We start from the raw sequence: 27105 nt of genomic DNA, 5'->3' as shown, positions 1-27105 counted from the left end.
TGAAATATAACAATGTAAAGTGGTCACGAGACATTGGGTCAGAAAATGGTGGAAAAAACATGAAATGGCAGGATCAGAACAAGAATCACTATGTGAAAATTTAAGTGGGATAATTCCACAAGAACCCTTTCCTTAAAGAAGAGAAAATGGCAGGAAGTAATATGAATTGTGGTGATAGGGGCTCAGAATGATGACAACATGAGGAATATGCCCCAATGTCTTCACTTCCACTTTGGAATATATCCCTGCCTTCATCAGACTTTCATCTGGTGTCTCGAAGGACTTAACACACCAGCTGAAACTGTTTTGCTCTGAAGCCCAGGCCCCTGACGCTCACCTGGACTCTGACCTTGGAGGCCTCCTGCTGCTTCAGTCCACAGCTCTGTTCCTTGTTCCAGCTATGAAATCATATCTGATTTGCTAATTTGATAGCTTGTTTGGTTAAAAAAAATACACGTGGATTTTGAGTGTGGGCTAATTACGCTTTGCTGTGCTCAAGTCATGGGTAAGGTAGTGAAGACAATAAAGAGATAATTAAAGGTCGGTGCAAGGTAACATCTTCACCAGACAGAACAGTGAAGGTCCTTCAGCGGACCAGGAGGAAACCCAGAGCAGCAGCAAAGAACAGTGAGGCTGTCTAGGGGCTGATGCCCGTACACCAGTTTAGAGAAAGGCCACAGAATCCTCAGTCTTTTCCAAATGGGAAAGATCAAGAGACTCTACCGTGGGCTGAATATTTCTGTCAAACAAGATCCAGTAGTGATTCACCTTGCAGGAAGAATCAAAAATTATGTCATATACAGGACTCTGGTGTTAAGCCTTCATGAAGTGATTGGAACAAAAGAATTATTTTTTAAAATATTTGATCCTTTTATTTATGCATTAAAATGGCCATTGGATCCCCAGTCCTGTTCTGAACATTGAGACTAAGTATCAATAAAGATACTAAACCTGGCCAAGGTGCCCTTTCAGTGTGGTAATGAAAAGTGCCATGAAAAGGAATGTCTTCCTTTAAGTAATTAGGAGGACTATCAGAGAATCAGGAAGCAGCCAGAGTGGGACACAGGGAAGCTGTTCTAAATGCTTGTTCAGTGAGTGAATGAACAGAATGGACACAGGTGCAGGCACATCCCTGTTGACAGACTCACCTACAGAGACCAGGTGGGTGACAGTTTCCAGCATCACATTTCTGAACAGGTTTTTCTGGGACTTGTCTAGCAGGTTCCACTCTTCTGGGTAAAGTTGACTGCTACATCTTTAATGTCACCAAGTCCTAAAAAACTATGGAGGTTCTGGTTTAGACAGAGCAGCCCTATCACTGTCCAGAGTGGGCGGCTGAGCTGAGGAAGGATGGGGACTGGGTGCAGCTTCAGGAGGAAGCATCACTACTTACCAGGGGCTCCATCCTTGAGCTCAGTCACCGTGAGCCTTTCTTGGGATCTCACTCACAGCTGATCAAGCACTAGGCAGGCCAACCTGAGGATGGAGAAGCCACAAGACCCCAGTCCTGTGCTTCTCGACCCTCCTGAATTCAAGCCCCCAACCTTCACCTGGGCGTAGCCTCAGCCCAGCACTTGGAAACCGGTGGTACATCCAGGGAATACTATGCAGCTTCTGATCTCCCAGATCCCATGTGAAGAGCTAGAGCTGCGGTTGCTAACACAGAAAGTCAGAGTCTGCAAATAAGAACGTGCTAAGCATTGACTTTGTGTTCATCAGCCCGTGGCACCCAGAATCTCTCAGTGTCCTCCCGGGTTCCCACCCTTGGGGACCCTGACTCTCGACAGAGTGGATGGTGGTTTACAGCTGTAGGTAAACACTCTGGAAGCCCCCAGATCATCTCCTGCCTTATGCGCCCACAGTGCTTCTCCAACAGCCCTGGCAGTCCTCTGGAAACACACTGCCTTCCAGCTCCCCTCAGCCCTGACATTAGTTCTGTCCCACATGCACATGAATATCAGTCACCTCCAGTACTTTGGCCTCCTCATGCGAAGAGTTGACTCATTGGAAAAGACTCTGATGCTGGAAGGGATTGGGATCAGGAGGAGAAGGGGATGACAGAGGATGAGATGGCTGGATGGCATCACTGACTCGATGGATGTGAGTCTCAGTGAACTGCGGGAGTTGGTGATGGACAGGGAGGCCTGGCATGCTGTGACTTATGGGGTCGCAAAGAGTTGGACACGACTGAGCGACTGAACTGAACTGAACTGAAGAACCTATTTTAGATAGAGTTGAATTGAGAACTTATTTCATTTGGAGAAACCATAGCACCTATCCGGCTAGCCTCGTCCTTAACATCCTCTGAACCAGAAGGTAGCCGGCATCCAGGAGTCACAGTGTTACTGTCATAGACTGTTGCAGTTCTCTAGATCAAGGATGTTCAAAAATAATGAAAAACTGAGGTTTGCGAAGAAATTACTTTATTTGCCAAATTACCAATGACACCCAAAGATTCCAAAAACTTTTATATGACAGAGTTACACTAGAGGAAGGAGCAGCTGTCATTCAATTTTGCTCAGTGTCCTGTGATCAAATTCCTTTAGGGTAACAAAGGTCTCCCTGGTTTTACCTGTAATATGAACTCTAACATTAGCAATCAGAAGAAGCTCCCTGTAATCTCTCTTCATGTTTATCACCCAGTTTGGGAGGAACCTCTCCATATATCCACAGTCGATCCCTTCATCACATCCCCTCTGTCTTGAAACAGAAATCTCCCTAAAAATATTTGCTCTCAGGCTCCTGCTTTCCAGTCCTCCCTTCACAATCAAAGTGAAAGCCTAGGGATCATTTCCTATCAGAAATGAATTCCTGGATTCATGCCTCTGCTAACTGTGGAGAGGAATCAAGTGTCTAGGAGAAAGCACAAACCCTAAAATCCACTGAAGAAAGTGACTGAATCACTGATTGGATTATCCCTGGGATGGACTGTCCGTGCGTGCTTGCTAAGTCACTTTAGTCATGTCCAACTCTGCAACCCCATGGATCATGAGGGGCTGTCCAGGAAAACTGATCAAGATTTGCCTTTCATTTTGACTTAAAGATAATTTCAGAGTGAAGTGACATGTTCTTTTCCACTCTTAGAATTTTCCTTCTACTGATAAGAGGAACAGGTAAATTCCTATGATATCGAAGGAAACCCCAGTCATATGCAAAAGGGCAGTCACACCAGTGGACACATTTCAAGAGACCTTCCATCTTGAAATAATTATTTCAACATAAAAATCTATCTCAAGTCACATAAGAAAGGAAGAAAATCGCTTGATGAAACCCATAAAAGGAGACTAATTCAGAGAGGCAGAAAATGAAGTATTTAGAAACAAATTAGTAAAAACATCAGATGGAGATCAACAGCCAGTAGAACTTTCCAAGATGAAGGGCATGCTCTATACCAGGGTTGTATGATACAGAAACTTCTGTGCCACACGTGTATCATGACAAGAGACTTGAAATCTGGATGGCACTACCAACGATGTGAAAGTTAGCTATTCAGTTGCAGGAATTTAAATATTCCAGCCACATGGGGCTATATTGGAGGGCACATGGCTAGGATCTTCGGTTAGGCAGATGAAATAATTAAATAGATTTAAGACAACAGTGTTGGAGCTGAAAAAAAGGGATGTGACCAGTCAAAGTTTGGAAATGAGAGTGGTAAAGAAAATGTTGACACAGTATGAGTCAGAGACCATAAGAGGCTGCTTTGACACCAGTATCTAGAGACAGATAAGACATAACATTTAAGGGAAAGAAACACACTCCTATCTCAGTTTGGAGGACTCACTAAAACCCCAAATTGCAGGAACCGGTGAAGCCAAGCGGATTCTGAGGACTCCACAGCAAGCAGCTGATTTCTCTTTCTTCAAGGTCCCAAGCAGTGCAGCTTCTTCTTCTCTGAACAGACGCCTCCCTCTGTCTGTTTGACTTCCTTTTATACCTGAATAACAGCCTATAATCCAATCTAGGCTATGGTTCACCTTATCAGGAACCCTCTTCAATTTGATTATTGCTTTAGCTTTGCCTTGACTCAGTCGTGTCCAACTCTTTGCGACCCCATGGACTGTAGCTACCAGGCTCCTGTGTCCATGGGATTTTCCAGGCAATAGTACTGGAGTAGATTGCCATTTCCTTCTCCAGGGGATCTTCCCGACCCAGGGATCGAACCCAGGTCTCCCGCATTGTAGACAGATGCTTTACCGACTGAGGTACCAGATTAGGTTTCCCAAACTAATAGGAAAGTATAACCCTCAAGCATGTTGAAGAGCAAGGATGTAATGATATTGTCCAGGGACAGTGAGAAGATCCATCATTTCCTTCTTCATCCATAAATATTTTGAGTGCATTTCTGTACCATGAACCATACTATGTCTTCAGAACAAGCAGGATACACTGGGATTCTGGGGAAATGAAGCTGGGATTCTCTGGGAGAAATTAAAAATAAAATGCAAGATGAAGCACTACGAACACTTGAAAGATAAATACTGAGGTGACCGTATAGGACCTACTACTGGACTGCAGAGCATGACTCATTAAAGCACTGGCCACACAGGGCCTTCAAGAACATGTTAAAAATTTATTAACTGTGCACAGAAAATGGGAAGACAATTTTATACTCTATTTGTTGTTTAGTGGGGCAATCAACAAAAAAATTTCCTACAGAGTAAACTATTGTAATTTATTTTACTCCCATGCCATGCACAGTTGATTTCTATATTGGAGTAGAAATATTACTGGTGTGGCAATGGTTCTTTAAGCTAAAAGTTCCAGGTTCCCAAATGGAAAAAATTAAAACAGAGGACATAGTATTTCATTGTATCTGAGGACATTTTGCTTATACCCCATATAATGCCTGGGAATCCTATTATTTCATGCATTTCAATTCCATCTCCCATGTTCATTAAAGAAATTTCATCTGAAGCTAGTATATTAAGGTAAATCCACTATATTTAATTTTTTTTAAAAAAGAATATTTTAAACTTTCCCCATTACCACTTCAATCTTCAAGGGCTCATCCTTTCCTCTATGGTTCATCAGATTTTGTGTAGACCATTTCCTAAATTAAATAGATCATTTTGGGAGTGGACACTTTCCACCACAAGATTTAAAGAACTCTTGAAGGATTATTCATTATTAATGCCATCTCCCACATAAAAGGAAAGGAGTTGCCTTTCATCTCACTCCAGAATTTATTTCTCTACCTGTGTTTTTCCCTATTCTCTCCTGCCACATCAGAATGTATGCTATGATTTAAAATGCATGCACTGTATTTTATTTTCATCTAGTTTTTAAAGATAGTTGATGTAAAGTATGATATTCGTTTCAGATGTAGCATGGTGATGCAGTATCTTATAGATTATGCCCCACTAAACTTACTATAAAATATCATCTGTATTCCCTGTGTTTTGTAATATATACTGGCAGCTCATTTATTTTATACAAGGCAGCTTGTTCCTCTTAATTTCCAACCCCTAACTTGTGCCTCCCAGCTCCCCTTCCCCAGTGGTAACCACTGCTTTGTAGTCTATATCTGTGTGTTTGCTTTATTTTATTTCAGATTACACACATAAATGATAAAACAAGTGTTTGTCTTTCTCTGAGTTATTTCACTTGGCATAATATACAGTGCAATGCTACTCAGCCATAAAAATGAAAGCAGTTTGTCGTTTGCAGCAACAAGTGTGGATTGGAGGGTATTATCGGTTCATCTGTGGATGGACACTTAGGTGCTTCCATATCTGGGCTCTTGTGAACAATACTAATGTGAACATGAGAGGTGCATGTATCTATTAGAATTCATGTTTTCCTTTTCTCAGATTTTACCCAGGAGAGGAATTTTGGATGATACAGTAGTTCTGCTTAGTAGTCTGAAGAACCTCCATACTGCTCTCCACAGTGGCTACACCAATTTGCATTCCCACCAACTGTGTAGGAGGGTTCCCTTCTCTCCATATTCTAGCCGACACCTACTAGCCGTAGAATTCTGATGATAACCAGGACAGGTGTGAGGTGAAATCTCATTGTGGATTGGACTTCCATTTCTTTGATTAACATTGTTGAGCATCTTTTCATGTGCCTGAGGCCAAGTGTATTTCTTATTTATAAAAATGTCTGTTCAGACTTCTGCTCAATTGTTATTTGGCTTGTTTGTTTTTTTTGATATGAGATGTATGAGTTGCAAACCAACCATATACACTGTAAACCACTCCTTCTCTCTGAACCCTCCTCTTTGCATTTAAATATGTTATGGCATCACCCAACCTGAAATTTTAAATGAAACAAACAAAAAAAAAGTATAAGCACACAATTTGGATTCCTTTTATTTCTAATGGTTTCCCTCTCATACGCTCTTTAATCCAGGTTGAGGGTAGAGCTTATTAGCATTTCTCCCCACCTCAAACAATCTTGTGTTTTTCCTCATTAATTCATAGACATGATTCTTGCCAGCAAAGCTCATGTCCGATCAAAATTCAAGTCTCATGAGATGCCATCAGTCTTCATGTTATTTCCATCCTGAGCAGAAGTTGATTCCTTCTGTTGTGAGCCTCATTTTCCCTGGAATCTTATCACTTTCATCACAGTTTTGGATACCAGAGGGCAGAGGAGATGAAGTTTCCTGTGCTGAGTATTTATTCGGGAGTGATCTCAAGATAACCATGTTGGGAAAGGATGAGGAGGAGGAAATCCATGCAGTCAGGAAGCCCGGCTTCATCTCAGCCTGACAGCAAGTGCTGGCCAAGCACACAGTGACCACTGCGCCTACACTGCCCTGCATGTGTGTCCTTAGTCGGACCACAATGTCCAGAGCTGACCTCCATCCCTGTGGTCAGCCCCACGAGGGAGGGTGTCACCTTGAGACAGGCACCTCTTTGCTGATGCGTCCTCTGCTGCGCGTGCTGACTGGTAAAGTCCCCTGGGGAGTGTGGGCCCCATCACCCTGCAGCTCAGAGAGCTGTGAGGACAACACCCTCCATTCTCTGTGGCCAGAGTGGGCAGTCTCGAAGTCAGACCCTTGCAGGCCCAGTCAGGGCAGATGGCCGGAATTCAGCCACAATTAGCGGGACAGGGGGAAACAAAACTGGGAACTGCACATCCCAGGAGGCAGCCGCCCTGCCAGCCAGCTGTCCTCACTCCTGAGAGCTGGTGGTGTCCTGTGGGGTTCCCGGACCAGGTCTCTCTGTGCCCAGAAGCCTCTCCTTCCATGGCTGGCAATAGGGTTAGCGCCCCCATGCCCTCCTGTGGACATGGACTCCTTTCCCTTCCTCCTTTGCCCCAGAACATAGTTCCCTGTTAAATCTAGACCTCTGCTGCCTCAAGGACTGATATCACGACCTTGTCATGGACTCGGGGAAGCCTGTCCCTTCATCCCCTTTGCTACAGGTTTATCACCATCATTAATATAATAAGCACATCTCCCTCCACATATTCATCATCATCCTCACTGTTATTTTGTTAATCTGCATTATTCCCATTATTCCCATTACTGTCTATTATAGTCCATTGTGGCTGTTAATATACAACACTGAGGGGACATGCTCTTTGGGGAAGTGTTTCCAGGAGCTTCCTGAAATACTCCAAACTGGCCTCCAGGAGCAGAATCAACACTCGATTCTACTAACAGATAATCAAGGTATGAAACAGGGATGCAATGCACAGCATGGGGAATATAGCCAATATTTTATAATTCTTTTATATGGAGTATGATCCATTATGGACTTCTCAGAGTCCCTTGAACAGCAAGGAAATTAAACCAGTCAAATTCAAGGGAAATCACCCTGAATACTCGTTGGAAGGACTGATGCTGAAGTTGCAACTCCAATATTCTGGTCATCTGATTCTAACAGCTGCTGCTGCTAAGTCGCTTCAGTCGAGTCCGACTCTATGCGACCCCATAGACGGCAGCCCACCAGGCTCCCCTGTCCCTGGGATCCTCCAGGCAAGAACACTGGAGTGGGTTGTCATTTCCTTCTCCAGTGCATGAAAGTGAAAAAATAAAGTGAAGCTGCTCAGTCGTGTCTGACTCCTGGCGACCCCATGGACTGCAGCCCACCAGGGCCCCTCCATCCATGGGATTTTTCAAGCAAGAGTACTGGAGTGGGTTGCCATTGCCTTCTCAGGATTCGAACAGCTGACTCATTGGAAAAGTCCCTGATGCTGGCAAAGATTGAAGACAGAAGGAAAAGAGGGTGTCAGAGGATGGAATGGCTGGATGGCATCACCAATGCAACGGACCTGAACTTGAGCAACTTGGGGAGATGGTGAGGGACAGAGAGGCCTGGTGTGCTGCAGTCTATGGGGTCACAAAGTGTTGGACATGATTGGGTAACTGAACAACAACATGACCCATTATCATCATCCAAATATCAAAGTACTAAATTGCACACCTGAAAGTAATATCCTGTAGGTCAATTGTACTTCTACTTTTTAAAAAATCAATAAAAAATAAGAGGTTTAAAAACAAACCAAAAAGAAAAAAACAAAACCCAAAAAATGAACGAACTTTATAAACTGGATTGTGTCCCTTCCCCCAAATTCATATGTTGAATCCCTCACGTTGAAGAGACCAGAATGTGACATCCCTTATGGGGGATCTAGTGGTTAAGACTTCACTTTCCCATGCGGAGACAGCAGGTTTGATCCTTGGTCAGGGAACTAAGATCTCACATGCTGCAGGGTGTGGCCAAAAATTAAAAATAAATAAATAAAGATTGAAGAGACCAGAATGGGGCTGTCTATGGGGAAGGGGCAGATAAAACACTGATTAGGTTAAAGTCATCCCCAGAGGGTGGGTCCCTGATCCCAGCAGACTGGTGCCCTTAGAAGAAAAGCAGGAGACCCCAGAGTCTGAGGAGGGGCAGGCCGAGAAGGACGCAGCAGGTGAGTGTTGTCCACACTTTAAGGATGGCGGCCTCAGGAGAAAACAAACCCACCTACACCTTCATTTGGAAACTTCCTGCCTCCAGGACCGAGCCTCTGGCAGCAGTTGGAAACTTTTTCATGCTACCTGCTAAGTCGCTTCAGTCACGTCCGACTCTTTTGGACCCCATGGACTGTAGCCTGCCAGGCTCCTCTGTCCATGGGGATTCTCCAGGCAAGAACACTGGAGTGGGCTGCCGTGCCCTCCTCCAGGGGATCGTCCGAACCCAAGGATCAAACCCCGGTGTCCTATGTCACCTGCACTGGCAGGTGTGTTCTTTACCACTAGTGCCTCCTGGGAGATCCACTTTATTTAGATGGAAACTAGAGCGTGCACCTGTAAATTCAGCCTGGGGGAAGGTGCAGTTTCACATCAAACCCCTCAGGATATATTTTCCATTTCTCTGACCCAGAACGATCTGGTTCTCACTGGCCTCTCCTTCCCAGAACTCGTGTCCCAGGACGCACAGGTACAGTGACAGAGGAGACTGCCCCATGTTTGTCATGGTCTTCGAGCTGACAGTCGGGTTTTCCCACAGTCAAGTAGCCAAACAGACCTATTAGCTCCAAAGAGCTGGGAGGAAGGTGAGCTCTCTATTACATTCATTGTTAAACAGCCTCCAGGAATACCAGCAACTGTTTTTTTCCCCTTTGACCATGTGTAAATGAAAGGTGTGTTTCTTGGGTGGGTAATTATGGTAGCACAAGTTTTAAAGTGAAGGGAAAAGTGATCTCAGTCCAGGCTCTGTATAATCCTGTCAAGGGCAGAGGAAGGTCACCGAAGGCAAGGGCACGATTTTTACATTCTTTGCAACTTCGCGTTTCATATAGTAAGGTCTCAGGCTTGCTGTATGGAATGACAGTCATCCTCACACCTGGGGTTTCTGCCCTGAAGTCTCCACCCCAGCAAGAATGGGGTCACTTTTCCCCACTAAGAGGAGCAGCTCAAAACTGCTGCATCAGGCAAAGAGCCCAAGACACTTCCTTTGGGCAGGTCTGTGGGGCCTCACCCGGCTCGGGTCAGGTGTCTCCACGTGGGAGGAAGCAGGTGGCCCAGGGTCCAGAGAAAAGTGGCTCACCTCTGTGAGGGTGAAGGGTCAGTGCAGGAGGGAGAGGTCTGGGTATGTCTGCGTTCATGCCTCTGGCTTTCTGGAATCTGCTAGAAAGACTCTTAGTGAGCATGTAGATTTGTAGATAAGTTTCCTCTAAGCAGCAAAGCATGTTTCTGGTCAACTGATGCGTGGACCACAGCAGGGTATGTCTGAGGATGGGCTAGGTTGGGCCCCGGGCCTGCCCTGGATCTCTGCACTCCGAGGCCTCCCCTCCCACGTCGGGTGAAAGAATCTGGACACTAGGTTCATATCACAGTGTGGTTTGGAAATTAAACCAGAAAAAGTGAGGGGTGAAAATCCTTTGTAAAGTCCTTCTATAGGATTAAAAAAAAAAAGACTCAAATAACAGACCTGGGCTGCTGCAGGCCCCTAGATCCAGTTTAACAGGTTTTTCAACTCGCTCTAAAGACTGCAGACAGCAGGGTCCAGAAAATGAACAGAAATGTCTGTCAACCTCTTGTTTTAAGAGTGCAGGTGGCCTTGATCGAGACCTCACACAGAACCAGCCCATAGGCCAACTGAAGAGGTCAGTGCCTAGTGTCCCCTGGGCCAGTGTAGACAGCCAGTGACACACACTCAGCATGGGGAAAGAAGCCTGAGATTGGGAGGGGAAATCACAAACACACACACGCACATATTCACATACACACAGCCCTGCACACAGAGACATCTGTGCGTGTATACCCACACTCACACACATACCTGTGCACACATGCGTGCGCACGTGGGCACACACACACACCTGGAACACACAGATATCCATGCGTGTATACCCACATGAACACACACACACGTATTTATACACACACAGCCCTGCACACAGAGACATCTGTGCATGTATACCCACACTCACACACATACCTGTGCACACATGTGTGCATGTGCACGCACACACACACACACCTGGAGCACACAGATACCCGTGCCTGTACATACACACACACACACACATGCGCACACACAAACACATGCACACACACACACCTGGAGCACACAGATATCCGTGCCTGTATACCCACATGCACACACACACACGTGTGTGCACACACCCTGAACTTACATTTTTCTGTTGAATAGTAGCAGGGCTGAGACATCTCTCATGGGAATCTGTTTCCACCCAGCTGGATTAGGGTTAGTTACTCTACTTTCCAGAGAAGGCAATGGCACCCCACTCCAGTACTCTTGCCTGGAAAATCCCATGGACAGAGGAGCCTGGTGGGCTGCAGTCCATAGGGTCGCTAAGAGTCAGACACGACTGAGCAACTTCACTTTCACTTTCCACTTTCATACATTGGAGAAGGAAATGGCAACCCACTCCAGTATTCTTGCCTGGAGAATCCCAGGGATGGGGGAGCCTGGTAGGCTGCAGTCTATGGGGTCGCACAGAGTCGGACACGACTGAAGCGACTTAGCAGCAGCAGCAGCAGCAGTCTACTTTCTGGGCCACCACTCAACCCAGGGAGCTTTCAGGACTCAACCTTTAGATTCAGTTGAGTTTGCCTGTCTCAGTTGTGCAGGCAAGGGGGGTCCTTCCCAGGGCCTGTGTTTGCGGTGGTGGGGGAAGGGGGTCTCCTCTTTGGCCAGACCCATGTCCCTTCTTCCCTGTCGATCATTCTCTGGGTCCTGGTGACCCCAGAGTTACTGATCACCAAGAAGAAAGCGCACTGTCTCCATGAAGGAGCGCAGGAGACCCTTGGGGTGATGCGTGGTCTGGAGGGTATGACAAAAGGGAGGGGGTGCCAGCCAAGACATCCACACTCCTGTCCTGGCCCATCCAGAGGCACTTTCAGGAGTCCTAGGACTCTGTCCCACCTGGCTCTCTTGGTTGCTGTGGATGTGTCTTTGTTCCGGTAGGGAGAAAGGACAGGACATAGTTTATTCAGCTAGTTTATTTGACAGTTTAATTTATAAAAGTATTAGTCACCTGTCACAGGAGCCTCTGTCTGTGCTCTTCCCAGAGCGCAGGAATATTTGGGGCACTAGGTTTCCTCCAGGGAAAGTGACTCACCTCCAGCTGGGGCAGGACTCAGCTTCCTGCCAACATCAATGCTGGGACACAGCTCTAAGAAAATCGTGGGCTCCAATTGCCTAAGGCTGTGAACCTCAGGCCCTGTTGCTTCTCCTACAGCATCTCACTCCTCCCTGTGACCGGCTGCCAAGGGCCAGTGGGAGAGCGGCTTCCCACACCCCGACCCAGGATACCGCATTTCTGCTGGTCTGTCTAATCTCTGAACGCACGGAGCTCTGTCCAGAGAGGCAGACGGTCCCGCCCGGAGCAGCCCCAGCCCTCAGCCCTTGTTCCAGGGGACTCAGCCCCTGTCCTGCGGGGCCACCATGAAGGGAGGCTCGGATCTCCTCTTGTTCAACAAAAACGCGGCCCACGACCACACCCACGGAGGCTGGAGCAGAACAGACCCGGCGAGACCACCCTGACGGCAGAACCGCGGTCCAGACAAGTCTGTGGCCTTCAGACCTGACAACTGGGAATCCAAGTCCCTCAGTCGTCTGAAATACGTTTCCTCGAGATCCTGAACTACAAGAGGTTTTGGCAAGTTGGAAAACGGAGACTGGAACAGTCAGAGCCCTGGCTTTGAGCTACTGAGAAGGTCCTGCGCCAGAAGGTGCCAGCGGCCCTGGAGCCCGCCCTGCCGTGCGCGCCACGAGGCGGCGCCGGAGAAGGGACCCGGCGGTCCACGTTCCGGGCGTCAGGCGGGACCGGATTCTTCTTGAACGCGAGTCTGCAAAGAGCCTAGACAAACGGACTGTTAACGGAGAGACGCAGGTGCTCACTGACACGGCGGAGTGAGCGCCAGGCGGAACTTGAGATCTACATTCCTCTTTTGAAAAGTGCGAGAGGCGGGCGCTGTACACGGGCGGACCGGACGGGGTGCGCGCAGAGCCGCGGGGTCGGCCAGACGCCCCGGACGCGGGGCCCACACACTGCGGGCTTCCCGGCAGCCCTCAGCTCCCCTTGTCCTTTTCTTGGTGCAGTGGAGCCTGGCTGTTCACTGGGAAGAGCAGAGAGCAGGAGAGGACTCGGAGACTCACATCCAAACCCACAGGGACGACTTGGCTCCAGGGAGCAGGCTCCGCGAGCAGACCTGCGCTCCGCTCCTGTGAGATGGGCGCGCCCGGACCTGCTCCCAGACGGACCTGGGCGGCCCTGGGGCTTGGGGCGTCCTCCTCACACGATGGCACCTGAGGGACAGGGCTGGGGGGCGGAGGTGACCCTGCGGCTGAAGAGGCTTCAAATACACACAAACATACGGAATCCCAATATTCCTATTTCCTAGCTTTGGTATTTCTCAACATTTTACAAATTTTTCACTTCTGTACGTTTCATGTCTTTCTCTCTCTCTTCCTTTTCTTTCTTTTTTTGACTGAAATGGGAAGTGTTTACTCTTTAACTTTCATTTATGTATTCATTTATTTTTTAATTGGACTGTAGTGGCTTTAAAACGTTGTGTTAGTCTCTGCTGCTGCTGCTAAGTCGCTTCAGTCGTGTCCGACTGTGCGACCCCTGAGATGGCAGCCCACCAGGCTCCCCCGTCCCTGGGATTCTCCAGGCAAGAACACTGGAGTGGGTTGCGATTTCCTTCTCCAATGCATGAAAGTGAAAAGTGAAAGTGAAGTCACTCAGTCGTGTCTGACTCTGAGCGACCCCATAGATTGCAGCCTACCAGGCTCTTCCGTCCATGGGATTTTCCAGGTGTTAGTCTCTACTGTACAGCAAAGTGAATCAGCTGCATGAATGCATGTATCCCTTCTTTCCTGGATTTCCTTCCTACTGAGGTCACCACAGAGCATTTTCCCTTTCTTTTTCTTTTTGCTAGACTGTTTTGAAGCAAATCCGGGGTACCCTGTCATTTCCCTGCTCAGCCCTTCAGTGAGCTTCTTTAGCTGATGAGGCCCTTTCTCTTCCAGCATAACTGCCACATTGCTGGTACCCTAATCAAGTCAACAAGAAGCCTCTGACATTACCCAGTCCATATTCAAGCTTATCTGGCCCTCTCAAAAATGTTTTCTTGTAACTGGTCTGTTTGATACAGAATCCAAACAAGGCCCACCCATTGGTTGTTTTGCCTCTTTTCTCTCTAATCCTTTCTCCTCAGGCCATTGTTTTTGTAAACAAAAAATAGTTTGTTTTTCCTGTGCAGCATCTCATGTTCTGACTTTGACTTATTGCTTCCTTGAGCACTTGTTTTACTTGTTTCTCTAACTTTTGCATTTCCTGTAAATTGTTAGATGTAGAAACTTGATTAGTTTCAGGTTCAACTGCTGGTGAACCCTGAGGGAATTCAGGAAGGAAACAAGAAATACCCACTATCTAGTAGCCATCAGACTGCAGCCACCCCTGATGGTGCAGCTTGAGGAAACTCAGGATGAGAAAACACAGGATCCTGGCCCCAGAGAGCCGAGGAATGATTTCAGTGAGCCCAAACTCTTGCATCTTCCCATACCTAGAAAAGTGCTAAATTCCTTAACTGGGGATATCGGTTTTTCTTTTATTACCAGTAACCTTTTGTTCTCACTATGTGTTGTTATCGCAAAAATTCCTGTATATCCTGGCATATATACTGGGTTCACCATTTCTTTTTCCAAACACTTTTATCTGAGAGGCTCTCTCCCTAAAACTGCCAGCTGAATAAACGTAACTCTCAACTTTTAGGTTGTGCATTTTTTTTCAGTGGACATGCTTTTGGCCAGAATATTTCTTGGGTGATGGTGTGTGCTTCTTTGAATCACAGTAGGAGGTCCATGAACTTAGAGTCTTGTAAGCTTACAGTGAGGACAAGGTTGATCATTGAGTTTAGTTGGTCTCAGCCTTAATTTTCTATCATCAGATTCCCTGCCAGGCTTTCCAGTGCATGTTTTAAAGCCATCCAATGACATTGTTTTAGTTCTATGATTTCATTCAGGGGTGCAAAGTGGTGATTTTCCAATTCTATTATCCACTCTTCATTTATTAGCTGGAATTTTCTATAAATATTTCACTTATATAATGGTGGTTTTTTGACTGCAGCCATGAAATTAAAAGACGTTTACTCCTTGTAAGGGAAGTTATGACCAACCTAGACAGCATATTAAAAAGCAGAGGCATTACTTTGCCAACAAAGGTCCGTCTAGTCAAGGCCATGGTTTTTCCAGTGGTCATGTATATATGTGAGAGTTGAACTATAAAGAAAGCTGAGCACTGAAGAATTGATGCTTTTGAACTGTGGTGTTGGAGAAGACTCTTGAGAGTCACTTGGATTGCAAAGAGATCCAACCAGGCCATCCTAAGGGAAATCGGTCCTGGGTGTTCATTGGAAGGACCTGATGCAAAGAGCTGACTCATTTGAAAAGACCCTGATGTTGGGAAAGATTGCAGGCAGGAGGAGAAGGGGACGACAGAGGATGAGGTGGTTGGATGGCATCACCGAGTCAATGGACATGAGTTTGGGTAAACTCTGGGAGTTGGTGATGGACAGGGAGGTCTGGCATGCTGCGGTTCATGGAGTCACAAAGAGTCGGACACGACTGAGCGACTGAACTGAACTGAATGGTTGTTTACCCTAAAATACAGTTTCTACAAGAAGGGCAGAATAAATGCTTAATCTTTTCTCTTATATACCAGTTTCCAGAGTGATAAGTTGGCACCTTAACAAACTCCAAGTGTAAATAATATTGTTTTTTAAGTATCAGTACGACCTCGTGGATTTTTCTATATTTGGTGTTTAAAATATAATTTACTGTTATATTTTTGTGTATTTAATGCGTTTCTATATTATATATTTAATCAGTTATAGTCATAATTCTCTGCCAGGATGGAAAATGCTCCATCCTAGCCTAGGGAGTCTCTCTCAGATTGGAGCCAGTGTTCTCTGGACATTCACCAGCCTTTGGTAGCTTCTCTACTATCTAGCACAATGAGACTCCAGACTCATCTTGTCCATCTCATGCTCCGTACTTGGAACCTGCCACTTCTATAAGACATCGTGGTTCTTTCTAGTGGCAAAGGTAACGACCCATGGCCTGTGTGCTAGGGGTGCTCATTGCTACTTCACTGTCTCTGTATTTGTAGGAGTGGGGCTGAGAAATATACACTTGTTAAGAGGGGAAAAGTCCGGATTTTATACTAATACATCCAATTCAAATTTAAGGCTATAGGATTTTAATATAACCTTTTAATTTTATATGAATCTTTTCTTATGTCAAAGCTCTTGGTTCTGATGATGTTTTTCATCCTCCCCCCCAACCTGACTTTCATCTTGAGAAGCTTCAGATGGACACACAGGCAAGATTAGTACAGTGCGTACCCGTACACCCTCCCTCCGGATCCACCAGTTGTAATCGCTTTGCAAATTTAATTTGCTTTGAGCGATTATAGAGGAAGTTGCCAGCTTTGTGACATTTCAGCCAGCCCTAAATGCTTCAGCTCGTACCTCCTAGGAATAGGCCATTCTTCGGCAAAATGTCAGTGCAGGAAACAACTCAGATGCAAATCTCATAGATACTGCTCTGAGGAGGGGCACTGGTCATGGTGTGTTCAGATGACTTTGGCTTTTCCACTGGACAACAGTCATGTTTTGCATCTTCAAAATATATGTTCTGCATGCAAACTCTGCATACATTTTACACAAATATACATGTATTTTGTGAAAACAAAATTCTTCAAAAGTACTTAACAGGAAGCCATTGCCTTCCACTGCACCACCAGGGAATTCCCCCACGTTTTTATACTGCTTGATTTTTATGTGTGCTTATGATTGATCGAAGTGGAATGTGGACTTGTTCTTGCCAAATGAAGGAGAGGACAGCATGTGTATCATCAGGAGTTGTAAGAAATTTATTGGAGAAAAGGGAAGGCAACACTCTCTCTCCCAGCAGTGGGTGTCTACAGGCCTCGTGGTGCAGAGATGACAAAAGGCAGGGGCAGTGGTCCTGGAGATGCTTCTGTGAGTGATGTGTAAGTAGATCATGTGACTGTGCCGGAGTTAGAAATGGTCCTCCAGGAACCAGCTATTAGGCCTCCTTACTCGAGATAATTTTATGGTCCTAATGAAAGTTCTCAAATGCTAAGGTTAACCAACCCACAGCCCACTGTCAAGGCCCAGGGAGGAGCAGGGGCAGCAGTTCTGGGCTCAGCAGATGGACAGGCTGCTGAGATCGCTGGGTCTGGGATGAGCTTCTGCTACGAATGAGGGGAGCCTGAGGCTGTGTCATTTATCACGTGCTCTCAGTCTCACCTGGACCCCCTGCATTGCTCACCTGTAGATCTGGTGATGAATCAGAGTGGAGGTGGCAAGGCTCATGGCCTCGTCAGCATCCCCCAGTCCCATACTCGGTGGGCTTTGTGCCTGGCCTTTCTGTCCTTTCAAACTTCAAACTTTCTTAATCTCTTCCAAAAGGAGACACAAGACTCATTCTAGTCTCAAGGACGTCCGCCTCACAAAATCCTTTTATTAAAACAATGGTTACAAATATTCCACGTGGCTCCTGAGTGCCCTCTGCCATCGCTCCCAGCTCAGAGTCAACGGATGCAGCACTTGGCTTTGCCCCTGTAGCAGGTGCCTTCGATCCTGTTGTAGAGGGGGCAGGGCGATAGGTTGCAGGTCCCCCCTTTCCTGGCACATATGTAGCTGTCAGACCACTGGCCGAGAGCCGTAAGCTCGCCAGCACCTGAGAGGAGGGAAAAGCAACCATGTCAGACTCCTGGCTTGCAGCCACAGGGATTTCAGGATAAAGCAGGACAGACAGCCCTTTGCAAAGCATGTCACAGGGGTTTCCCTTACAAGAGCCTCACACTAAGATGACCTGTGGAGCTGCTCATGAAACATGGCATCTGAAGAACCCCCTCAATGCTGGTGGGTTATGGTGTCTCTACCCTTAGCGAGCCCTCATTTTTTGGCATTATCTTTGAAGATTCAGTACATTGTAGGGCCAAAAAGGAATAGCAACGTATCTCATCAGAGTGCTTTGATTACATTCCTTATTCTAGAATGAGTCTGTGTGATTTTTAGCAAAGCACTCAAACATTCTGAACCCCAGTTCTCAAATTTAAAATTAAGGAGACTAGATTATGTGATCTCAATCATTTTCAAGATTCTGAGGCTGGTCATCTTTCTTTTGGTGGGGAAATAGGACTTTTATGGTTACTTTTTTTTTTTTTAATTTAAACTTTTTCTTTTATATTGGAGTATAGCTGATTAACAATGTTGTGATAATTTCAGGCAGACAGCAAAGGGACACATTGATGCATATACATGTATCCATTATCCCCCAAATGCTCCTCCCATCCAGGCTGGCGTGTAACATTGGGCAGAGTTCCATGTGCTATACAATACGTCCTTGTTGGACATATAGTACTTATATATACCATTTTACATAAACCATTTTATATATAGCAGTGTGTACATGTCCATCCCATTATGGCCGCATTTAATTCTCCAAGAAATGTATCACTTTTTCCTAACTAACTGACAGAGGAATAGAGATTAAATGTTCTCATTATCTGATCAGTCAATGGTTATATTATGTTAAAAGATGCAGGAAAATATTGGAAAAAATTCAACATTGATTCATGATTGAAAAAAAGAAAGAAAGAACTCCTACCAAATAAGGAACTGGAGGAAACGACCTTAACCTGATAAAGAGTATTTACAGAAGCCTACAGCACACTGTACACTTAATGGTCAAGCACTGAAACATTCCATGAGATGGCAATCAGACGAGCGTAACTGCTAGTCATTATCATTCCACATTGTACTTGAGGCACTAGCTACGGGAATAAGATAAGAAAGAAAGAAACAAAAGGTAGAAGCGTTGGAAAGGAAGAAAAAAAAACTGTCTCTATTTGCAGATATTATGGTTATATGTAGGCAGTCTAAAAGGAGTTAACAGGAAAGATTAGCAAATTTGCTGTCCATGAGATCAATATACAAAAAGAAAACAAAGAATTTTACTTCTGCAATCAACAGGAAAAAAAAAAAAAAGAAAGAAAGAAAAACACCTTATAGAAGAGCATAAAACATGCCTGGTTACAAATCTAAAAAATAATGTGCAATATCTCTATCTATAAAGAATATAGTATTTTTTTTTTTGTAATTTAAAGAGGCCCTAAATAAGTAGAAATGCTAGGCTTAAGCATTGGAGGATTAATTATTTTTAAACTTTTAATTTTCCCCCAATTAAGTGACTTCACTTTCACTTTTCACTTTCATGCATTGGAGAAGGAAATGGCAACCCACTCCAGTATTCTTGCCTGGAGAATCCCAGGGACAGGGGAGCCTGGTGGGCTGCCGTCTATGGGGTTGCACAGAGTCGGACACGACTGAAGTGACTTAGCAGCAGCAGCAGCAAGCTGGGGTGCTGGCCCAAAACCATGAAAATCCCAGGATATTCTTGCAGTGAAACTTGAAGAGCTGATTCTAAAATTTTTGTGGCAATTCAAAGGATCAAGAATAGTTAAGGCAGTATTAGCAAAAAAGGCAGGAGAACTTGCTTTACTGGGTTTTGAGACTAATTATAGAGCACAATGGCAACCTACTCCAGTACTCTTGCCTGGAAAATCCCATGGATGTAAGAGCCTGGTTAGGCTGCAGTCCACAGGGTAGCTAAGAGTTGGGCATGACTGAACGACTTCATTTTTACCTTTCATGCATTGGAGAAGGAAATGGTAACCCACTCCAGTATTCTTGCCTGGAGAATCCCAGGGACAGAGGAGCCTAGTGGGCTGCCGTCTATGGGGTTGCACAGAGTCAGACACGACTGAAGTGACTTAGCAGCAGCAGCAGCAGCATAGAGCCACTGTAATTAGACCAGATGGTGAGGATACAAACATACCAATGGAACAGGGCAGACGAATATACAAACAGAATAGCAGAAGATGCCCAAGGAGATCCATGCAGATACTGAAAGTTGAACAACAGTGGCTCAGCATAACAGTGGAGGAAAATGGTCTCCTCCATGCTTGGTTCTGGAACAATTAAATATTCATAATGGAAAAAATAAACCCTTTACCCTTAGTCACACCATACGTGCACATTAAAAATCACTGCCAGATGATTATCAACCTAGATGTAAAAGGAAAATCAATAAGCCCTCAGAAGACAACACTGAACACTCTTCATGCCTTTAGGCTAGAAAAAGATTTCTTAAGGCATCAAAGTACTAACACTAAAGGAAAAATGTGACATGCTTAACCACCTTAAAATAATGTGGAAAATTCAGAGTGAAAAACTAAGGCACAAAGTGAGGGAAGATATTTGTCATGCTTACAACTGACACAGCTGCTATGTAGAATATATAAAAAATTAGTCCGGATTACAGGGCCTCTCCTCCAACCAGCCTCCACACCCAGGAGACCAATCACTTAAAGGAGCTATGTCTGGAGCACCCCTGGCGGTCCAGTGGTTAAGAATCTGCCTTGCAATGCAAGAGACATGGGTTTGATCCCCAGCCCAGGAAGATCCCACATGCCTCAGAGCAACTGAGCCCCAGGTGCCACACTACTGAGCCTGTGCTCTAGAGCATGGGATCCACAACTACCGAAGCCCACGTTCCAGAAAGCCCGTGCTCATCCCCAACAAGAGAAGCCACTACAACAAGAAGCCTGTACACGCAACAAAGAGCAGCCCCCGCTGCATAGCTAGAGAAGGTCCTCACATCAGCGAAGACCCAGCACAGCCAAAATGAAGAAATAGATCCTTACAAAGAAGAAGAAGCCATGTTTGATTCTGTGACTCTGGTTTGAAAGCCTCTGGGGCCCACCTGAACATAGATGGGGTCTCCTGCTGCCTCAGGCCTGATTGACCTGTGCTTCCCTACATCCCTGGCTCCTCTCCTGACCCGTCACCCTGGTCCCAGCATGCTTTGTGCCTGGACAGCCCTGCAGTGTTGGAGCTGATGGCCTGGGTTTGACAGAGTCGCTGCTCTGTCTGTTACCAATCATGTGACTTTAGCCAAGTTATTAAGCCACAGAATGAGGGTAATGAGTCTTCCTCCCCATAGCGGAGCTGGGAGGACTAGAGTAAGAGTGAGAGCTCTGTTTTTTTTTTTTTTTTTTAATTTATCTGGATGTCTGGGCTTTCAAGGGGATCCCCTGGTTTCTCAGTGGTAAAGAGTCTGCCTGCAATGCAGGAGACCAGGGTCCAATCCCTGGGTTGGGGAAGATCCCCTGGAGAAGGAAATGGCACCCTACTCCAGTATTCTTGCCTGGGAAATCCTATGGATGGAGGAGCCTGGCAGGCTACAGTCCGTGGGGTCACAAAGAGTCGGACACGACTGAGCGGCTGCGCCTACCTCCTGGGCTCTCATACCAGCTCTCCTTCCCATGTGGTTTGTCCTTTCCCTCTCTCATTTTGATAGAGGCAGAGTGAAGAGACAAAATAGGTGATTAAATAGTTAATCCGACTAGGGGATTGCAAGCAGAAAAATATGGGAGACCCCTGTAAGTTAGTGATCACTCGAGAGAGCAGGTTTGCTTAACCCCAAAACCAAGCAGATTGCTTAGCAACCAAACCGTGCAGCAGAGGCATGAGGCATGGCTCAAAACAGTAAAACAACGGTGGCATGAGACCCACATCTGCCCAGTGAGCTCAGTGAGTCAATGACCCCCAGGACATGCTCTCTGCACACATAGTAGAACTAATTTGTGGACTTAGCTTGACCAGGAAGAGACGAGAAAATGCCCCTGCTTGATCTGGAGGAGGAGCAATGTTGGAAGCATGATGTCCACTTAAGAAAGTCAAAGAAGTTCTTCTCCCCCTCCCCACTTTTCCATTGCTTATAAAAGAAGGCTGTAAGTTTTTGGGGGTGCAGCACCCCATTGCCTGCCCACTTTTAAACCTCACAAATGTTGTATTCTAATAAATCACTTCTATCACTTTGCCTGTCATTGAATTCTTTTCTGGGCTAAGAGATAAAGAACTTTGGTACCAGAGCTCTTCAAAAACACCCCCGGGCAAAAATGACTCCAGTTTCACTTTCACTGGTTTAGTTAACCTGGGGCTGAAAATCCAGATTCCCACCTCAGCCAGGCAGATAACACAGCTCTGTGAAATGGGCTGAGGTGAGGCAGTAGGGACTGGTGGGGTCTGCGGTGTCCTAAGGAATGCATCCTGTGTGGAGGCAAAGCCACTCTTGAGCTGCAGCTCACTGCTGCCATGCAGGAGTCTGCCACATCTGTTGTGTCTTTAGGAGAAGATAACATGTACACAGTGCTATATTTGATGTGGATAACTGAAAGGGCTTCCCTGGTAGCTCAGCAGGTAAAGGATCTGCTTGCAATACAGGAGACACAGGAAACTTGGGTTCAACCCCTGGGTCAAGAAGATCTCCTGAGGAGGGCATGGCAACCCACTCTAGTATTCTTGCCTGGACAATACCATGGACAGAGGAGCCTGGCAAGCTACACTCCATGGAGTCACAGAGACAGACTTTGACTGAAGCCACGGAGAACGCAACCAAAAGGACCTACCGAATAGCACAGGGAACTCTGCTCAATATTATGTAACAACCTAAACTGGAAAAGATTTTGAAAAAAGAGTAGATACATGTATACGTACAACTGAATTATGTTGCTGTACACTTGAACATAACACATTTTTCATCAAGTATACTCCAATATAAAATTAAAAGTTAGATAAAATTTTAAAACTTTTTTAAGGAAAGAAGATAAAAATCTGACTTTTTTGTGTGACATATCCTGACTTTTAAGTGGGAGAGAGTTAAAAGAAATATTATTTTGAAAATTCCATGAACTCAAAAATGACTTTCATCATTCCCTCACTTCTCAGCATCCTCAACAAAGCCTTCCTGGCTCCTCGAGGCCCTGTCAGCTCTCATCGTCACGTGTTCCCCTAGCATTGTGCCCTTAACAGCATTTCACAGCACAACTGTCACTAGCTAAGGAATTCTGTAATCGGTTTGCTTGTGCTCTGCTTCTCAAATGTGCGACCATGGATTCCGGGGCTGTTCCCCGACACGTCCCCTCATCCCAGGGCAATGCCTGCCTGCAGCAGCTCTTCACCCAATACTCCTTGAACAGCGAGGACACAGCCTCAGCCTTTCTCAGCACCTCTGCTGGGCTCCCGTCCAGCTTCTGCAGGAACCTGGGTGGTCTTGCCACTGTGGCATTATTCCATGTTCACACAAAGACCATCCGTGTAAGCTAACAGTGGGCGACAGAGGCCTTTTTCTCTGACTGGGAGGAAGACTGTTCAAGAGAACACCAAGTCTTAGGATCTCCTGCAGTGACCACAAAGCGCTGGTTCCTCAGGGCCTCACGGGCCTCGATTCCCCACCTGTGAAACGACCCGGTCTGAGGGCTCTTCCAGAAAAGGAGTGAACCGACCCTGTAGGGGTTCGGGGTGGCTGAGTAGTGCTGCCTCCCTCCCTGCACTAGCCCCAGGCCTCTGGCATTGGGGCAGCCTGCTGGCAGGGCGGATATTGCAGGGGCAGCTGCAGCAGCCACAACAACCAGCACACAGCAACGAGCACGCAACCACAAGGAGGGGAAACACCCCAGCTGGCGCCTGAGCATGGGGCACCTCCACCCTGGGACACAGGCTGGGCACCCCAGTGTGTTCTGATGCAGGAAACACCTGGGGTCTTCCTCCCCTCCAGAAGTTTCACATCCCCCAGAAAACGTGGTGTCAAGCTTGCCCTTCCCTGCAGCCCCTTTCCCAGTGTGAGCATCTCAGGGCTCAGAGCGGGTGCTCCACCTGCAGGGACCCCACCGCTCAGGGTCCCCCAGCTCCAGCCCAGAGATGGGGAGGACCTCACTCCATCCCTTCTAGAAGAGAAGTTGGGCTCAGTGAGCAGTCCTGAGGGTCCCCATACTGAGGCCCTCTTTGCTGCTGCTTCTGTGCAACAGGGCTTGCCTGTCGTCCAAGGGCAGTATCTAAGCCAGTCCAGTTTATGCTGGGCGCTCCATCATATTAGCTGCCATTTCTGGAAGGAGTGATTAGTAAGTTCAGTTCCTCCTGCGAGTCCCTGGGAACACTCTTTTTCGAGGCTTTGGATGAGACGCTTGCAATCCTACTTAAATGTCACAGACTGGAAACAACTCTTCAAGTTAATACCGTGGCTTTCAAACATTTTGAGTGTGAACTGAGCTGCAGTAAGAGACTTTACACAGCTGCTCATGAACACACGTGATGTGAGATGAGTGTGATAACAGCAGGACACTGCATGGATTTCTCTGAGTCTCTTAAGGGTCCTGACTGGAAACATTAAAGTTCTGTATTGGAATACTTTGGAACCCAGCTGTCTGAGGGGAGCCCTGAGGAACCCCTGGAGTAAATGAGGCCCAACTAACTGCACAACGACGTGCTGGCCTGGAGGAAAGCACAGCAGGGCTTGCAGGGAATTCCAGAGCTTAATGCTCTTAGAGCCCTCTGCCGCAGCCCACTCACTCTGCCAATGAGGAAACTGAAAGCCAGAAGAGGTGACTGGCTGGAGATGACCTGGGAGTGAGTGGCGGGGCTGGGATAAACTGTGTTCTTGATTGTTCTGGCAGGCAGGGGCTCCCCTTCTCTTACACCAGGGGCATTGCTGATTTGACCCCAAGGAACTGGCATCCCCTGGCCTGACACAGAGCTCCCCTGCAGTGCACTGGGGACTGGGCCACCCTGGAGGATGTGAGCAGATTTCTCAAGGAAGGTGGATCCCTGAGTGTCTGCACATGGGTGAGTCAAAGACTCTGGCGGAACTGGTCTTGTGGGCAGGGCAGGTGGCACCTGCTTGCAGGAGAACACCTGGGAGGGCCTACTCCGGGCCCTGGCAAGAGACGGGGTGCACCTCTGGGCTGGCTGGACGCTGCACCTCTCGGGGGTAAGGGGGCATATTACAGATGGAGTAGGGGTCCCCTTCACAGAGAATACTTTCTGGAATCCCAAGACAGAGACAGGGCTTGGGGTGTGGGGGCTGCCTGGCACCTGACATCCCCGCCAAGGGCAGAGGGAAGGGAGCCCTGAGGGAAAGATGAGAGAGAGACAGGAGGGCCCTCCTGCCGCTCAGCTGCCCTCAGGCTCCTGGGAGAACTAGCCCAGGGAGGCTCTAGGCAGGCAGGTGCACTCAGGACGGCCCCACCCCTCGGTCGGACCACCCCTCGCCATCTGCCCTCGACAGGCCGCTCAGCCCCGGAGAGGCCTTCCTGCTGCCCTGGGCTTGGGTTGCAGAGAAGGTCAACCTCAGACGCGTCCCCGAGTTCCAGCCCCGGGCGCTACAGGGTCCCGGCTCACCTGGGCCCAGCTGGGAGAGAAGCAGGCCGAGGGCCAGCAGCAGCAGGTGGAGGACCCTCATGGTGGCAGCCGGCGGCTGGAGGCCCGGGGAGGGAGGCTCAGGGGAGGCCGGGCTCCAGAGGCAGCAAGGTCACCGCCTTTATAGGGCTGGAGGATTGTACAACCGCACACACAGACGTGAAGGGCGGCGTCCAAGGCCAGGGAGAGATTCGAATAAATAACCCTTCACGTCAAGGCCTGAGTCGTCGGGGAGTCACGTGGATGCGCGTTTCCCTTTGGTTGCAGCTGAATCCTGCGCTCGGCTTGCAGGCCTGGAGGCGGCGCCTGCTCTGCTTTGGGTCCCCGCGGAGCTGCTCAGATGGAGTTCCTGGGACGGGAGTGCACGCTGCAACCCCTCCCGCCAGAGGCTCAGGGAGCTGGAGAGGTGGCCCCGGGGGCACTGAGTCAGGCGGCCGCCTGGCTGGCAGCGCGCGTCAGGCCTTTAGCTGAGCTGTGCTTTCCATGCGGTGCCCTGGACTTCACCCTCGTCCCTCACAAAAGCCGGGCTGTTGCCTTTCCTCCAACCTTTAGGGATGGAATTTTCTTCCTGCCCAAGGTTGACTAATACTAGTCTTTCTAGTTTCTGGCTGGTGTTGCTTTTTTTAATCAAAATATCTCTCAAATCTTTTATAATCTATGAGCTCCTTCTGTCACTTAAACTTTTTTTTTTTGTCAAGACAGATTTTTTGGAGCAGTTTTAAGTGCACAGCAAAATTTAGGGGAAGGGACAGAGTTCGTCGTATTCAAACATTTCTCCTTTCACTCACTGACTCAAGTGTGTGTATGTGGTTTCTGTTATGTGCTGGGTGATGTTTAGGGTCTTGGGGTGCAGTGACGACCAAGATTTATGTTGGTTTCCTGCAAAAGTCTAGTTGAGGAGATGGACGAGCAAACAGGCCGTTGCCATGGCACTGGATAGGCCCTCAGATTGGCAGCAAGTGAAGACCACGGAACAAGGCAGGGATCTGAGGGAGTGTGTGTGAGTTTGGCTTTGGTTTCTTCCTTAGGCAATAGGGAGGTCTGGGAAGATTTGAATCAGGAGAAATACACAAGCCAGTTGCCATTTTAGAAACCATCTCAGGGAAGTGTGGGTGGAGAAAGAGAAGACTGGACTTGGGAGGCCAAGGGAGGAACTGGTGGAGCAATGAGGGTCTTAACTAAGGTCATGAAGAGGGGAAGAAAGGAGACATGGATTCAAGGGATCTTAAGAAAGAAAAGTCTCCCAGACACTGGAGACAGACTGAGCTCGATTCTTGGCTCTGTCTAGGTAAAAGGTGATGCCCCGGACCAAGGTAGCATAACCCGGAGGAGGAGGTGATTCGGGGAAGTGGTGGTGAGTTGCATAGACATTTCTGCAGAAGGAGTGTCTCGGTTTGGGTTTCCCGAGATGCAGAATGTGAGCCCAGAACGTGACTGAAGGTGGAGAGCTGGGAGAGTAAAGAGAGGGGAGAGGTGACTGGACGAGAAGGAAGCAGACAGAGACGTGCGCCACCAGCCTGAGGTTCCCTTCCTTGTCAGTGGCAGGGCTCCAGGCTCCCGCTTTCTCAGTGGAGCTGCCGAGCCTGGCACCACGGCTGGGACAACCTCTTGGCTGGACTTGCCCCATCTGTGAACCAGGGAGATTCAAGACAGAGCCCGTCAGGTCAGCACAGCTGGAATGTGTGGTGTTTACACAGGTCAGGGGAGGGACTGGCGGGGCACCTGTGTGCGGCGCTCCTGAGAGTAAGAACAGCCACTTTCACTGACAGCTCACGGGCCCCGGGCCAGCCCACGTGCCCTGCGTGACTACTGAGCATGGAGCGCTCTGCAGCAGAGAT

At 47.4% G+C, this 27105-nt stretch overlaps 1 long non-coding RNA gene across 1 annotated transcript; it reads right to left on the bottom strand.

The window, feature by feature from the left end:
* Positions 1 to 17428: 17428 nt before the first annotated feature.
* Positions 17429 to 25588, bottom strand: LOC109553568 (uncharacterized). The gene is made up of 2 exons (XR_011564500.1): positions 25250 to 25588; positions 17429 to 17684 (listed from the first exon to the last, which is right to left on the bottom strand). It is a non-coding gene; the product is annotated as an uncharacterized lncRNA (long non-coding RNA).
* Positions 25589 to 27105: the final 1517 nt, after the last annotated feature.

Source organism: Bos indicus, chromosome 27, assembly GCF_029378745.1.
Source record: "Bos indicus isolate NIAB-ARS_2022 breed Sahiwal x Tharparkar chromosome 27, NIAB-ARS_B.indTharparkar_mat_pri_1.0, whole genome shotgun sequence".
NCBI classification, from domain to species: Eukaryota; Metazoa; Chordata; class Mammalia; order Artiodactyla; family Bovidae; genus Bos; species Bos indicus.
The sequence above is the reverse complement of the archived record's forward strand: the minus strand, read 5'-3'. Positions and strand labels throughout refer to the sequence as shown.